Here is a 16,518-nt window from a genome sequence, read left to right on the forward strand (position 1 = left end):
CTGGTTAGAATTAAGTCACCTTAACTTGAATTTTCATGCACTAGAGCACCTCACACATGACAATACCGATGAAAGCAGTCCTATGGTTCAAAATTATAGATTTATGTTCAAATGTATCACAAAATTAGGTATTTGATATTGTTCATAATTCCTAAGTTTCGGTTCATAATCATAAAAACTGGAGAATTTAGTCCTAGGGTTCATCGTTCCTAATTTATTGGATTTCCTACACTGCCAGATTTTTTTTTAAATCTAAGAGTACTAATTCTGGGACTATAATCTAAATGTCCCAACATCCGATCATTGTGGTTTGTATAATCCTCATTCCCATGGTCCTGGTTATCTCAGTACTCCGCTCAGATACCACTTATAACACCCCGAAAATCGGTAACCGAGTACATAGACTCTGGTCTCGAGTTCCTAGGTGTTAACCTAATAAAAATGCACATGTGTTCTCATTCAGATTCATGTTCATTTCACACACAAATAATCAGAGTAACGCATTTCAATTTAACGAAACTAAAGCAAGGTAGAAATAACAAGATTCAACAATATAGGGCTAACACCTAGAAGTTACAGTTCCAAAAGTGTTAACTACCCATGTGAGAATTATACAAATCACAATAATTACAATAGGGATAAAAGAACAACTACCAATCAGGAAGAAGCTAGAGATCTACTAGGCCTCCCGAGCGCACCACCGACTGGTCTTATTCCTAAGTTATTTACATATGTCAAATAGAATGCGTCAAACGCTAACATAGTGAAACAATATCCTCAAGATTGTGACTTGGGACATTTTACTGATTAGCAGGTCTACAACAAATACATATTATACACTCAAGCATGTTATCTTTAACGCACAACTACTAAATAAGTTACACATGTTACCAATACAAAAGAGCGCAAGCAATGATGACATAACAAACAAACACTTTCCTAATCTAGTTGATAAGTATATTAATGCGATGATGAAATGATGCATGCTCCTCACAATCCAACACTTCATTACAAGCGACTTCCATGCCTATTTTGCAAATGACCAACACTCCCTCACAAGCGACTCCAACACCAAATCGCAACATCCTATTCTAATGCATGATTAGCCCAGTGATTGGCGAAACTAGGATACCATCATTATATCATGAGTTATTATCTGGATCACGTGGTTAATTGCGGCATGTGCCAGCTCGTCACCAGTGTCCCTTGATCCAAATTAAGGCGTCACCCATTTATCTCGCAAATCAACAACTCCAATAGTACGGTATGATACAAAATTGTATGAGGATCAACCCAGTATGGGTCGTCACCCATACTGAGTATGATCACTCAGTTTCGAGGTTGTAACAGTCCACGACATGCTGCCCCGACCGACTGGAGCACTATTTTTGAAGGGTGTCCGGGTCAAACGACTCACCCCAACCCATGCTCGGACCACAGCCTAGATGGACAGTAGCTGGGGCATTACAGAGGTGTGGCCTTATCACATTAAACTAAATCAATACATAGGAAAGGGCTTGTCACCCAATTCCATTCATGCCCGGGTCGTTCGAACGGTGCTCTGACACGGAACCATTGACCGGGTAATTTGACAAGGGCTGTTCGAACAAGGACCTATCACCTTCATTAGTGCTCACTGGTCACTACGAGGAGGCTCGTTACCCTAGCATAGGCCGACAGCTTGGACACGGTGTTGCATACCACCATGCCCACCTCCTAAGTCTTAAGATCGTATCACTAAGTTTATGAGTAGACTAAATCAATGGTAACGGTGGTATCTCAGATTTTATTGAATGTTATACAATCACCAAACATAAGAATGATCAAGCTTGCATTAGACTGATGCGATTGACTACGGAGGACCCCGTCTAAACCGGCATTGGGTGCAAAGCATCCCGTATAGTTCTAACTATTGCTGATCATCCGTGTTCAACTCTGGTTGGCCGTATAAGCTGGGATAGCCTCCCTAAAGCGGGCTATCCACATATTTAGATAATTTACGAAGCTCGATCCACTACAACAACACAATTTAATCATCTTAGTATTTCGAAGCATTCAACATCCAAGAATTTTTATAATATTAAGAGTATCATGTCATCCATGCATTTCATCAAGCATGTTATCAATTAAATAAAAAATAAATGTATTTAATTGTTCTAAAATGTCAAGTAGAAGCTTGGGGGTAGATCTTCACTTTAGAGTCAAAATTCTTGACTTAGATATGGCCCTAGCATCAGGAATTTCGAAAAAATGCTCCAAACCTAAATTAAAGTATAAGACTATCATTAATAACATAGATTTAGTCCTAATTAAATATTAAACAATGAATTATGTCTTAATAAACTTGATTAAAATAATCTATCAACTCGGTTTAACGAACCAGGACTCGTAATCGGCGCACAACCGAAACCATATTGGGATGGGGTCCGATCATGCTCCCACAAGAGTATGGACAACTCTAATCGATAATTGTGACTTAAAACCCTAACATTAGGGTTTACAAGAATCAACTTAAACAAAAGGGGGTTTCTAACCCTATTAGCTTAAAATACAAGAAATAAAAGAAAGGGATGGAAAGACATGTAGGAAAACCCTTTACCTAGCAAGGGAGTGGAGAATCCAACTTGAAATCTTGGGATTTCATCCGTGGAAGACTTGAGACTAGCCATAAAGACGAGATCTTCTAAGATTCCTAGCACCGGCTCCACCATTTCCCCCTTCTCTCTCTCTTCCTCTCTTCCTCTTTCTCTTCTTACCTTTGAAAAAATTCGTATGAGAGAAGAGGCTATACAAATGAGGTTCTTTTATAGAACTAAAATTTATAAAAATGGCCCCAATGGCCCTTTATTCATTATACTAACCCTGGAGGGGGTTGTTTTCGACTTACAGGGCCTCATTGGAGGCTCACTGGCTTATCTACACCATGGGGCAAGTGATCCACTACAAGATCTACATTTCATCACAATTGGGCGGCAATCAGACGCTCCGATTAGCCGTGGGGGCCCCACTTACGATGGACGGTCACCAATGATCGATCGGGGCTGCGACTATACAAATATGTGTAAAGAAATATCATTAACTTACACCTCGAGTTTGGTTGGAACCCAACGGTCGAAAATTTGTAACTTCGCAAAAGAGCAAAGAGCCTAATTCACTTAAATTTTCAGATTTCTACTTAGTGCATTTGCACATCCTATGCACCCGGCATTCGCCCCAAGTTGAGCGATTCTAGATACCATTCCGGCTCGACATCCGCAATGGACATCATGCTTGGTAAGACGGTCATTATTCAATAGTTTCGAATCTAGTGGGCCACTAACGTGCGATCTAGAGCTTATTCAGATAATCAGGGCATTTTTGGGATGAATTGGGCCACGAGATTTCTCATGCACATGATTGAGGTTTGGATTAGCTAACTTCATAGTTTTGCCTATTTGTAATTAGTGGAAATGGTAATTCGGATATAATCACCCTAATTAAGGACAATAATTCAACTATACTCGAATCTATCTAAATTAGTAAAACATACCAAAAATAGAAAATATTAATTTAATTAGATAGGATGATTCCTAGTATGATTAGAAATAATTCCTAAGAAGACATCGAATACAAAAACTCTAAGGGCCTGTTTGATTTTCTAGTGTAAGGGTGAATACAAGGTAAATGAGTAATTATTGCTATTGAACGTGTTTGATAACCAGGCTATATTTCTACCGTGAAAAATCGTATAAAAACATTGACTTGAATTTTTTTGGTTGTGCTGTGATATATTTGACATATCCATACCATCCATCCTTTTTAAGTAAAATATCTTAGAGCATCATCTGAAAATAGAGGCAGATCTAACACTTAATTGGCCTACACCAAAGGAAATAGTGTCCGTAAAATGTCCACCATTGAAAGCTATTTCTTTCACTAGGCCCACATCAGAGTTTATTTGTTATATAAACTATTCATAAGATCACACAGACATTGATGAGAGGAAAACACAAATATCAGCTTCATCCAAAGCATCTAGGAGCCTTAAGAAATATTTAACGGTGGGTGAATGATTTATCACAAATTCCTATGGTGTGGTCCACTTGAGCTTTGGATCTACCTCATTTTTATATTCAAACCCTAAATGAGGCTGACATATAGGATGAATGATTTGGATAATCTACGTACATCACAGTGGGCCCTACATCCATTTGGCAATCATCCTCAGTTCTAGTGCCCAAAAGTTAAGCAGTCACATTGCATCGTTTCCAATGCAGTAATTACCTGGGGAAGTAATTATTACCCATTTACTAGGAAATTACCTGTTACATGAAAAATCAAACAAGCCCTAAGATGAAAAAGATATGCGCAATTCATCGGCAATGTGTAGTTGCAGAAATTTTCAGTTTTAATAGGTCTATTTCATATAATAATTTTGGTACTTTTAATTATTAGATTATTTTTATTATTTTTCTATTAGTTTATCATCAAGTTTACTTTATCTTTACTAAAAAATAATTACATTTTGAGCTATATAAAAATACTAAAAATTCTAGGAGTATCAGCTACCTGAAACTAATGATTTTGATGTAGTTTCTAAAAAGTCCTAAAATTAACCTCCTTTAATTATTTTTATATTATTTATTTATTTTTCCATGAAAATAGACTCATCAATATTCAATCTAGTTTTCGAATCACCTCGATTAGAGTTGTAGAAAAATAGATATGACTTTTTGAGTTAATATATGGAAATTGTCAAAATCTGAACATGCAGAAAATTGCTGAACAGAGGTACTCGGTTCAACTGAGTCATACTCGGTGCAACCGAACTTTGATACCTATATTTGCTCGGTTGCTTGAGGTTTACTCAGTGCAACCGAGCAGGGCTACCCTAAATGTCGCAGTTTGCTCGATGCGACCGAATCTTGCTGTCCATATTCTTCAAAATTCTCAAACTTTACTCATTCGGGTGGTTTTGGTGGATCCAAGGTCACTCCTTTTGGTCCCAAACAAGTGCGAATACACACATGAATATGCACTCAAGTCAATAATTCAAAGGTAATGCCCAATGACATCCAATCTCCAAGTTAATGAAAATCTGGGACATTACAGGAGAGTTGCCACGTTGTTGCAACATGGAGATCACCTGAGGAGGAAGCCACCCACACCTGTTTATTAGGGATCTCACAGATGTAGGAACCATCATCTGCTACATGGTTGAGCACTACCTGTGGCAGCAAGTTAGTGACTGAAGCTTCATCTTTACAAACAAAGGGCCCTAGGAAATCTTTAACTTGAGCTTTAGGCTGATGCGAGGGGGTTGATTGAAGTTTCTAGCTAGAAAGAGGCCCCAAACCGGTCCAATCATCTTCCCAAAACCTACAATTCCCATCCCCAACCAGCCAGTGGGAGCTTGCGTCAATAGCTACAAAAGAATTGCAGATCTATTTCTGAAGGGGGGAGGCCCATGAAACCAATGACAAATCACCATTGGAGAGGAGGTCCTGCGCATATTTACCTCTCACGAAAGAAACCCAGCAACTGTCCTGTCCCCCGCATTTTACCACCCACACCATTCTCATCCTGAACGCCTGCATAATACTTCTTAAATTTCTGAATCCTAGACCGCCTTCCAAGATTGTATATGATAAGTGGTGATGCTGTAAGATGTTGCATTGGGGAATTGATGGCAAGGATGCATTTTTATACTTTTTTTTTTTAAAAAAAATCTCCTCTTGTAGTGATGCTATAAGAAGTTGCATTGGGGACTACCACGATAGTGGTATAGCTTTGAACCAGCACATAAGCTGGTCTCTTCTAACCATGAAAGTTGGATGCACGAAAAAGTAGGACAAATCCAATCTTTACTCCATGCGGAGGTTGAATTACATACAAAACAACAAAGTAAGACACACCATAGGAAATAATTGATAATAATAGACAAACAGGTGATTCACGGACATGTTGCTTCTGGAAAAAAAATTAAAAAATGGGTGATTCACGAGGTGGCCCATATGACTGTTGGATCAGCCTGATTTTTTAGGCGTCCCAATTTTATGGTTGAGTGACCCTTATGAATCGTTAAAATGCCATGAAAAGCGTTGACATGATGGGCCCCATGCACAATAGTTAATCATGGTTATGGCCCATGTGAGGAATTGCAGAATAAGCTTATCTTAACGACGTTGAGGAGGATCCTGTTAGGAGGTGCGGAAGCGAATCTCAAATTCAAATCACACAAACGAAAGATAAATGCAAACGAAGCAAATTAGATAACACACAGTTTTACGTAGAAAAACCCTTACGGGACAAAAAACCAAGGCACAAAGTGACGAACAATCCACTATGAAAATGAAAGTACGAGAGATAAATTCACTTACAGATGTGAAAACCCTAGTTTCCTCCATTTGAACCATAGAAACGATTTAGTTCTCCTTGTTCTACCATGTTCTACTCTGATCCTGTATTACACACACACACACACACACATATATATATATATATATATATATATAGTGTTACACCCAGAATAGGTAACAAAACACGCAAATCTAAGCTTTGATCAATCGACATTGATCGAGCATTCCTTGATCGATTGAGCCCTCATGTTCAACCAATCAAACATGCTTAAAAGTGTCCAGAGAATTAACATGAAATTTCTAAATTATCTCGATCACTCGAACCTCTATGGTCAATCGATCGAACTTGTCCAAAACTATCTAGAGACTAATATGTTTAATTCAGGGTTCACTCGATTGATCAAACAATCTATTCTATCAATAAAAAACTCATGTTTCTGTATAGATTGAAGACATTTAGACAATAATCTCCACCATGACTTCAATCATCATGATCCACAGCTCTAATCTCCATGTATAAAATATCTCCATCATATCTTTATTACTGTTGCTTCTCATGCACACTCCGTGTTCATCAAACCTTTACACCAAGACTAGAGAAGTAGAATAGAATCCAAATTTCTCTACAGGAACCACCTTCGTAAGCATATCCACCGGATTCACGCTCGTGTGGATATTCTCAAGAGTAACACCACTTTTATTAAAAACCTGTTGGATAAAATGATGACGAACATCAATATACTTAATACGAAAATGATATGTTGAATTCTTTGCTAAATTGATCACGCTTTCACTGTCACAATTAATCGACACGGCCTTCTGCTGAAGCCTAAGCTTGTTCATCATTTCTCTCAACTAAACACCTTCTTTGAATGCCTCCTTTACTGCTATATACTCAATTTCTATTGTGGAAAGAACAACCATAGATTGAAGTTTCGACATCAAATTGATCGCTTTACCCACTTGCACGATTGAGTACCTGAAAGTCGACCTTCTATTATCCACTTTTTCTGCGTAATCAGAATCCACATAACCTATAAGTTTGTCCTTTGATTTTTTGAATGTCAAGATGTAATCACTACCAGAAAATTGGTTAAAGTCTACGGATAAAAGCCTTAGCTAAAGATCTATAGCACGGTTATAGTCCATAACAAGACTGTAGCCATTGTTTTTGAAGCAATGACTATTAATTAAATCCGTATCCATAGAACTAATGGCTACATATATAATCCATAGCCATACTTTCTGTAGTGAAATGTACATACAACTACGGATAATATTTGCACCTAAAAGTAGAATGAGATCCGTAGCAATATGTTGAAGTTAGCAATAGTTACGGTTTCCAGAACTAGGGCTACGACCAATATCCGTAGTCACTGCCTATTAAAAAAAGGAAGAAGAAGATATTATAATAATGGTGTCTCTTACCATTATTAGTACATGCCCTAATAGATCAACTCATCTAAGCTAATACAGATAAAGACTCATGGCTTACAAACCCATCTACCCATCTAAACTAATACATATAAAGAATAATAGGAGAATCTAAAGCTCGAGAAGATGAACATACAGAGTGATTTACACCCATCTTCCATATCACTTCACATTGTAAAACTGTTAAAACAAAAATAATGTGTCCAGCCAAACATCACCATCCATATATAGTGTTACACTAGAAATCGGAAACAAATCGTATAATTACGTAAAATCGTGCACGTCATTGCTATAAACTTCGGATGATCGACATCAATCGAGTATCCCTTAATCAATTGAGCTTCCATTTTTTATCAATCGAACATGCTTAAAAGTGTCTAGAGAGTTAACATGAAAATTTCAAATTATCTCGATCACTCTAACCTCCAAGATCAATCGATCGAACCTGTCCAAAACTATCTAGAGACCAATTCATTTAATCCTAGATTTAATCGATTGATCGAGCAGCCTATTCAATCAAATCGAAATCCCATGTTTTTCTACTGATTGAAGACATTCAAATAACAGATCCTACCTCCCGTTGCTTACTCCAATGTGGGTCCATGTCTTTGTTTAAGACTATTAGCCTGTTGGTCCTTACAATAGATGGACCATGACCCAAATATATCAAAGATAACAATATCCTAGCCACCAATCTGGGCAACTTTCACTCGATGGAAGACGTCATTGCATTTTTCTCTTTGTATGAAATGTTAGGATAGTCCTTTTTTAAATTAGATATTACATTATACACATTCTAAGATAAAATATGGATGTCATATCCTTCCTTGGCCTGTCCGTTGTTTGTTCAGACAATCATAACCCTTGATTTGAGGTCTTTTCTATAAAGATGGACGGTGGAAGAAAGTTTGGTTGAGGGCTTCCTAAGAGTCCCCATTGAGTGATTATGATTGTCCAATTAGTGTAATTTTCAACACGACCCATCCAATATCGAACCCATTTAAAAGTCTGGTCAGATGTTATGAAAATATGCCACATGCAGACATTAGGAGAAGCAAGCTTTAATCAGATCAGTACTTCCCAAAAATAGTGTTGGAAAGTGATTCTAAAGTTGTGGTAGACCTCCTTAACAATTAGGACTAGGCCCAAATGGACACTAAAACCAATTATGTTGTGATTGGGTAGCGAAACCCAAGTTGCCAAAACCTTCCTCCATGCCGAAGATCCTTATGTTAAACCGAGTGGGGACTAGGTTGTATTCGAGAGGGGTTGGCAGGCTCGAATCACTCCCTTCTGTTTCCTCTTTCTAAGGAGTATAAGATTGGCGGGCAGTAGATTGTTTTACTGTCCTTCGGCCGGCCCGAAGTAGTTTCGTTTCCATTTTCTGTATAGCTTTTTCCCTATTTAATAAAGAGCTCTTTAAAAAAAAAAAAGAGTCAAAGAAAGCGGCTAGCACGCAGGAAGAGCGCATCTTTTAATGGGACAAAGGAGGGAAGAAGATGTGAATTACTGTGGTTGATGCTTTGGCTTGTCTGAATGTGGACATTGTAGAAGATAAGAATCTCGTGGCAATCCATCACTGCCATTCTTCCACTCATTCACTATGCATGTGGGGGTATGTTGACGGACGCAGATCAGGTACTGCCCATGCTAGTTCCGAGCTCGGGACAGTCTGGGCTCCCAAGGGCCACCGTGATGTATGGATTCCATATTTCATCCATTTTTCCAAATGATTTTAGATTACAAGCCTTAAAAAAGGAAGATCCAAGGCTTAAGTGGACCACATAGTGGGGATTAAATCCTACCATTATTAAGGACTAGAAATTTTGGATCAAGATGGTGTTTTTTTTTTTTTTTTCACTTCATCTGTGTGTATACGACCGTATCAACAGGTTGGACTATGGCAAATAAACAACATGGTGGGCCCAAAGAAGCTTTCAATGGTGGGCATCCTAAGCACTACTGCTTCCTGTGGTGTGGTCCACTTGAGCCTTAGGATCTGCCTTATTTTTGGGCAAATAATCTAAAATAATATGGAAAAATGGATTAATGGGGTAGATAAAAGCCACATTATGGTGGTGCCTCGGTGGTCCCTTAAAGCCTCCGCCTCTCCCGAGCTTGGAACAGGCGGGAGTAGTACCTAATCCACGCCGTGGGTTGATGTCTATATTGGGAATATGGATGTTAATTGCTCATAACACGGCGTGTGAAGATCTGACATGTCCCAATGAAAAGGGGCCATGTGCGGCAGTTAAAATTGTGGTGGCCATTGAAAAAATCATTTCAGCCAAAGTAAATTTTGATTTTCATTATGGGCTCACGCAGGGAGGAATGTGATGAGGTATAACATCGTCTTCCTTAAGGGATAACCACGTACTCCAAATCTATGGAGCTCTCTGTACTCCTCATAGAGTTTCCTCAAATTCATGATGGATAAAAGAAAAAATAATTCCTAATAAATTCGAAATAATTTGATTGATTTAAAAAATAAAGATAAAACTACAACTCTTTAAATAAGGAACTCAAACCTAAGCAAAGTTTTAGACTTAAGACTCCAACTTAAACACCCTAAAAATGTGACTTATTATAAATATTAAACTTACTATTTATAGATGACCTCTACTCCTACTAGACTTCGTGGTTTTCAACCAATAATGGTAAGTGTCTAATTTGACCCAACCATGTTACTCTCGCAATTTTTTCTTTAGCACTTTTCATGTTGGGCGCTACTTTTACAACTCAAAGGATAAAAAAAGTTATACTTGAACTAAAACATACCATTTATAGTAAACAATGGCACTAAATGGGACTTTTGACCATTAATCTGATGGAATCTCACAAATCCAGTGTGGGCAACCTAGCATAGCAGGCTTGGTTGGCTTAAGTAGGTTCTTCTAACCCAAAATCATATATAATATGTCAAAAAACTTATCCCGGTTGCGAGAAATGACTGATTTAAGGTTCTGACGGTCCAAATCATTTCCGCCTCCAATTAGGCCTTCTCTGGTCCATCGTTACCATGAGAGTGTTTGTGACCCACTCTACATCAGTCAATCTTTGTCAGACACACATGATGCTTTTTTATTTAACTATAGCAGGGTTACAGGGATTTATTAGTTATAAGCCATATAAATGGTCTAAATGTCACAGTGATTAATTTTCTTTTCCGTTTAACTCTCCCGACTGCTACCCATTTTCATTACCGTCCATATGATGCTAACATATTGGATGGGTAGATTATATGTTATTTTAGGCTATACTCATGGTTGGGTAAGGAATTTGTATCATAATTAAAAAAAACCCAAGACTCGACTCCGTATTCATTCAGGTTAGATTGACCTTTAAGACTCAAACCAAATCGACATCATAAATAATAAATATATTTAAAATTTTAGGAATAATTAGGACAGGCACAATTTCCTATTCATTTTGCATAAAGAGCTTTCCTGTTTAGAACTTAGGTTATAAATGTGAGCGTTAGTTGGTTTATCCAAACCAATGATCTGATGCCCTATGGGTGCAGTTAGGCTCAAATCACCATAATTGGGAGTCGTTGCTAGCTCTTGTGAATCAATGCATATAGAGAGCTGGAACTAAAGAACACTTGCTTTCCATTGAAAATTTTCCTCTATAATTTTTTAGTGTGAAGTATTTCAATATATACAATTATAGGAATGATCTTCACAATTAAGGGAAGATAATTTTGCCAAATTTTTGGTAATCTTCTTGCTGTACATTATTCAGGTTTTTAGGAATGGAAAGATTTTCTTATGGTGTGAATTGTAGGAGAGTTAGATGAATCTTATGTGGAAGATTGTCTAACACTGTTGGATTGAAGGTGCGGTGATGGGTGATGTTGATGATCGGCAATGGTGTGGACAGGGTAGGTTTTGGAAGATGGCAGTGGTGGTGATGGGTGTGGGCTTGGGTACGATTGATGGTGGACGATGGGTTAGGGTTGATCGACAATGGACGATGGTCGATGAACCATGGAAACTAACAATTGCATAAATCAAACCCTAGATTGGCTTTGACACTACAAAGAATGCTTGCTTTGAATTGAAATTTTTTCTCTCTATATTTTTTTAGTGTGATATATTTCAAATATATAGTGTTACAAGGATGATCTTTACAACTAAGGAGAGATGATTTTGCCAGGTTTTTGGCAATATTCTTCCTATACATTATTTAGGTTTACATGAATGGGAAGATTTGCTTGTGTTGTGAGTTGTAGGAGAGTTGAATGAATCTTGTATAGAAGATTATCAGAGAGGAAAATTTCAATTCAAATCCATTGTTCTTTAACAACTACATGAGAATTAAATGAATCTGACTCTAATATTATTTATCTAAAATGAAATCTTTCCAAGGAATCTAGTTACAAGAGGAGAAAGGATTAGGCATGTCCTATCACTCGTTTTTATAGTCTCTATATTAAGAAATATGAAAAGGAAAGAGAATTCAGTGAATTTCAATGCATTTAACAAAAAATAAATATAATAAATGATACAACTAGAAAATGGATGATAACATACTAGGAAAAAGGTGGCTCTCTGATGTCTTCTTGGATACAACTAGAAAATGGATGAAAAATATTAAGAAAAATGTGCCTCATTGATCTTTGGAATTTGGCTTGTCTTAAAACAAAGCTCAAGCTAAAATAATTAAAATTTCATTTTCTTCCTTTATACTCAATTACAAACCACTACCAAAAAACGAGCAAAAGCTACGGACTTTAGAATTTTTGGCTATGAATATAAACCATAGCTGTAATTTTAATTCGTAGCTAAAATTGACTTAATCTGTAGCTAAAACTTACATCCCCACTAGGATCTTATTAGATATTGATGGTGGTTAAGGGGCTCCATGGGGCCCGTTGGAATATATGTGTTTTATCTAAGCCGCCCATCAATTCTGATATATAATTTCAGTGGATAAGCCCAAAAAGTTGGTAGATTGAAGGTCTAAGTGGACCACACTATAAGAAATAATTAAAAATAGATGTCAATCATTAATATGTTATGAGGTCCGCTTACAACTTTAATCTAACTCCTTTTTTGGATTAACTATTAAAATGATCAGTTAAAATGAATGGACTGAGTGGATAAATAAAATACATCAAGGTGGGCCCCACGAGTGCTAAAAGTAAGCACTGAAGGTGTCGTTCGTCACCCCCAAAACCCAAATTGTCTGCGCTAATCCTCCCTCGTGCGCCTGTCTCCAAAAGAAATCCCGCACACCCATCTCCCAAAACCCAAACCCAAACCCTCTCTCTCTCTCGCACTCAGCCTCTCTCCATCTCTCCCTTTCCCTCGCCCTCTCTCTCTCTCTCTCTCTCTCTCTCTCTCTCTCTCTCTCTCTCTCGCACTCAGCCTCTCTCCATCTCTCACTTTCCCTTGCCCTCTTTCCATCTCCCACACTCCCTCACCCTGTCTCGCACTCAGCCTCTCCCTTTCCCTTGCCCTCTCTCGATCTCTCTGTCTCTTGGTCCCATTCTCCTCTCTCTATTTCACAACTCTCTCTCTATTTCTCAACCTGTCTCTCTCTCTCTCTCTCTCTCTCTCGCTAGGGTTTTCAAAACCCCCTTTCACCGCAAACCCACCATTGATTTGTGAGTAGACCCTATGCTAGGGTTTTCGAAACCCCTTTCTTTAACTCTCGTCACCATCTCTGCTCATCCACTAGCCGCAGCCTTCGTTCGATTATAATTTCTTCTTTACTAAGGTGCGTTGATAGATCTATTTATTGTTTGTTTGAAATAAGTTGAGATGAATCATAATTTTCATATTGGAAACAGGTGGGTTTAGAAAACTTTAGCCAAATTTTTCATAGCCATACATTTATTTTGCAAATTTTGGCCCACCTGACTAGTGGATCAACCTGATTATTAGGCTTGGGCATCAATATGGTGGCACCTTTCTGATGGATGGATTGGTTGTCGGACTTATTGCACCATGTTGGCATGTGTGGCGTATACAGGAGCTTTATTGAACAATTGTGTGCGATTAGCAACACTATCTTATGATATATTCAAACTTGCACATTAATGACCTGGATCTCCCAGTAAATTCATCCATATATTCACACTAATTCTATCTTTTCATTTGCAACTTCAGGGGAATATTTCTGAATCCAAAAGCACGTTATGTTACAATTAAAAAGGCTTAACACTACGTGAATATTGTAAATATGATACGGATTTTTTGACATAGTCCGTCACAAATAGGTTAATCCGTCTCTAAATATAGTGACGAACTCTATCCGTTGCTAAATATCGACCCAAATTTTCCCTAAAAATGATTAGATACTAAGTTTGTCGTTAAAACTCTATTTATTTTCATGTAAAATTGACATTTTGGAAAAAAAAAAAAAAAAAAACCAATTGACATTTAAAAAAATTATATTTTGGTAAAAATTGAAATTTTGAAAAAGAAGATTGAGAAGTAAAAAAAAAAAAATGTGATTTAGAAAAAAAAAATTTGAAAATTTTGAGAAAATTTAAGATTTTAAAAAAATTAACATTAAAAAAAAAACAAAAAACTAAGCACTAGCAAAAAAAAAAAAAAAATAGTTTGAATAAAAAAGTTAGTTTGAAATAAACAGAGTCAAAAAAAATAAAAAAAAATAGAGGTTTTTATATAGAAATTGAGATTTTGTATTGTGAAATAAATTAAGACTGATAAAAGAAAAAGAGATTTTGAAAATAAAATTTGAGTGGTTTGAAGAAAAATTAGCATTTTGAAAAAAAAAATGAGATTTTGAAAAAGAATTTGAGAAGCTTGAGGAAAAATTAACATTGTTTGAGAAAAATTAAGATAAAAAAAAACGGAGATTTTGAAATAAAAAAAAAAGAAGAAATTTCGAAAAAGAAAAATTGGCAGTTTGAAAAATAGTGAGATTTTTCATAAAGGAATTAAGATATTGTATTTTAAAAAAATTTGAGAAGTTTAAAAAAAACTGACACTTGGAAAGAAAATGGAGATGTTTAAAAAGGATTTGAAAATTTGAATAAAAATTAAGATAAAAAAAATCCGGATTTTGATAGAAAATTGACATTTTGAAAACAAATATTGGGTAGTTTAAAAAAAGGGAATTGGAAAAAAAGTTGATAAGTTTGAAAAACATAATAATATTTGTGAGAAATTTAGATTTTGAAATTTTTTAAGATTTAAAGAAATGAGATTTTGAAAAAAGTTGACATTCTAAAAAAAACATTTGACATTTTCAAAAAAATTAAGAAGTTTGAATATAATTGATAAGTTTAAAAAAATCTAGATTTTGAAAAAAAAAATGATTTTTGTAAAGAAATCGAGATTTTGTATTTTGTAATGAATTAAGACGTTTGATAAAAGAAAATGAGATTTTTTTTTAAAAAAAAAAATGTGATTTTGAGAAAAAAGTAGAGAAGTTCAGAAAAAAAAAAAAATTTGACATTTTGAAAAAAAATGAAGAAGTTTGAAATTCTTTTTTGAAATTTCAAGAATAAACTAAGCTTTAAAATATTAACATTTTGAAAAGAAAATTTATGGAGTTAAAAAACAATTATGATGGAATTATATGAAGGCCTAATATAATGAAGTGTAATTTCATGAATAACTTATAATGACGAGGTTGATGACATTCTTTGATCAGGACATCCTAAAGTTGATATGAACGGTCAAATGTGTTTGGAACGTGCTAATTAGGACAAAACAAAATTCAACCCAATCTGACTTGCAACGAATAAGATTTGTCCAAAACACTTTTTATATTAAATGGGTATGATCAGTTTGTTTAGATCTTAGACATATTGTGGACAATCTGATCGGTCTAGATTGAAGAGTAAATTATCTACGATGTTTAGATTAAATTTCACTCAAATATGACAGTTGGATCGCAAGATATGGCCCATCAAATAGGTGATCAATTTTGTCTGCCCAATATTTTTCTCATCCATAACCTGATTGAGGCGAGTGACTTGTTAAATCGAAGATCTTGACTAGTAGAATAGAGTGACTAGATTAGACTTCCAAAATGAACCACACACGAGTTGCATGTTGCCAAGAAAGCCAGCAGGGCACATGAGTTGCAGTGTCCACCGTGCCCCACGAAGGTAAGTTCATTTAAATATGAAATATTTTCGAGGTAGTTATCATCAACCATGCATCTCATCAGATCAATGGTTTGGATCACCAAACCATGGCCCTCCATAAACTATTATTATTGAATCAAATAAACGAACTATTGTAATTGAATTACAAGCTTCATCCCTTGGCCTTAGCTAAATGATTAGGCTAGCATGGATGCCATCTTAGAAAAAAAAAACAAAAATTAAAAAGATGGAACTAGATTTTAGGGATCGAAGAAGAAGGATGGCTTCGTGGAAGCTCTACCACCCCTAGGTCTTTCTCCTAAGCCCTAATTTGTATTTTGGATAACTTACAACACCCATTTAAATAGGAAAAATCTACACCAACTTTTTAAGGTGTTTAACTTTTAAGATGGAGATGGTATAATGCATGGATTGGATGCCACACTCAAACTTTAGTATTGGTCCCATTCCTAACATCTATAGAATAAGCTTATTTTATAAGGACCTTCAGTAGAGGAGTTGGCCTCTTCATGCAAATTTTTTAACCAAACTAAAAGTATAATTTTTTTGCATGAAATGCCCATCTTTTGATCATCCAAACAACAACATGGGGGATTTTATGAATCATTAAAGGGAGCAGATTTGGTGCATGTCATTGTGAACATGTGGCCTACT

Source organism: Magnolia sinica, chromosome 4 (genome assembly GCF_029962835.1).
Source record: "Magnolia sinica isolate HGM2019 chromosome 4, MsV1, whole genome shotgun sequence".
Classification (NCBI taxonomy): Eukaryota; Viridiplantae; Streptophyta; class Magnoliopsida; order Magnoliales; family Magnoliaceae; genus Magnolia; species Magnolia sinica.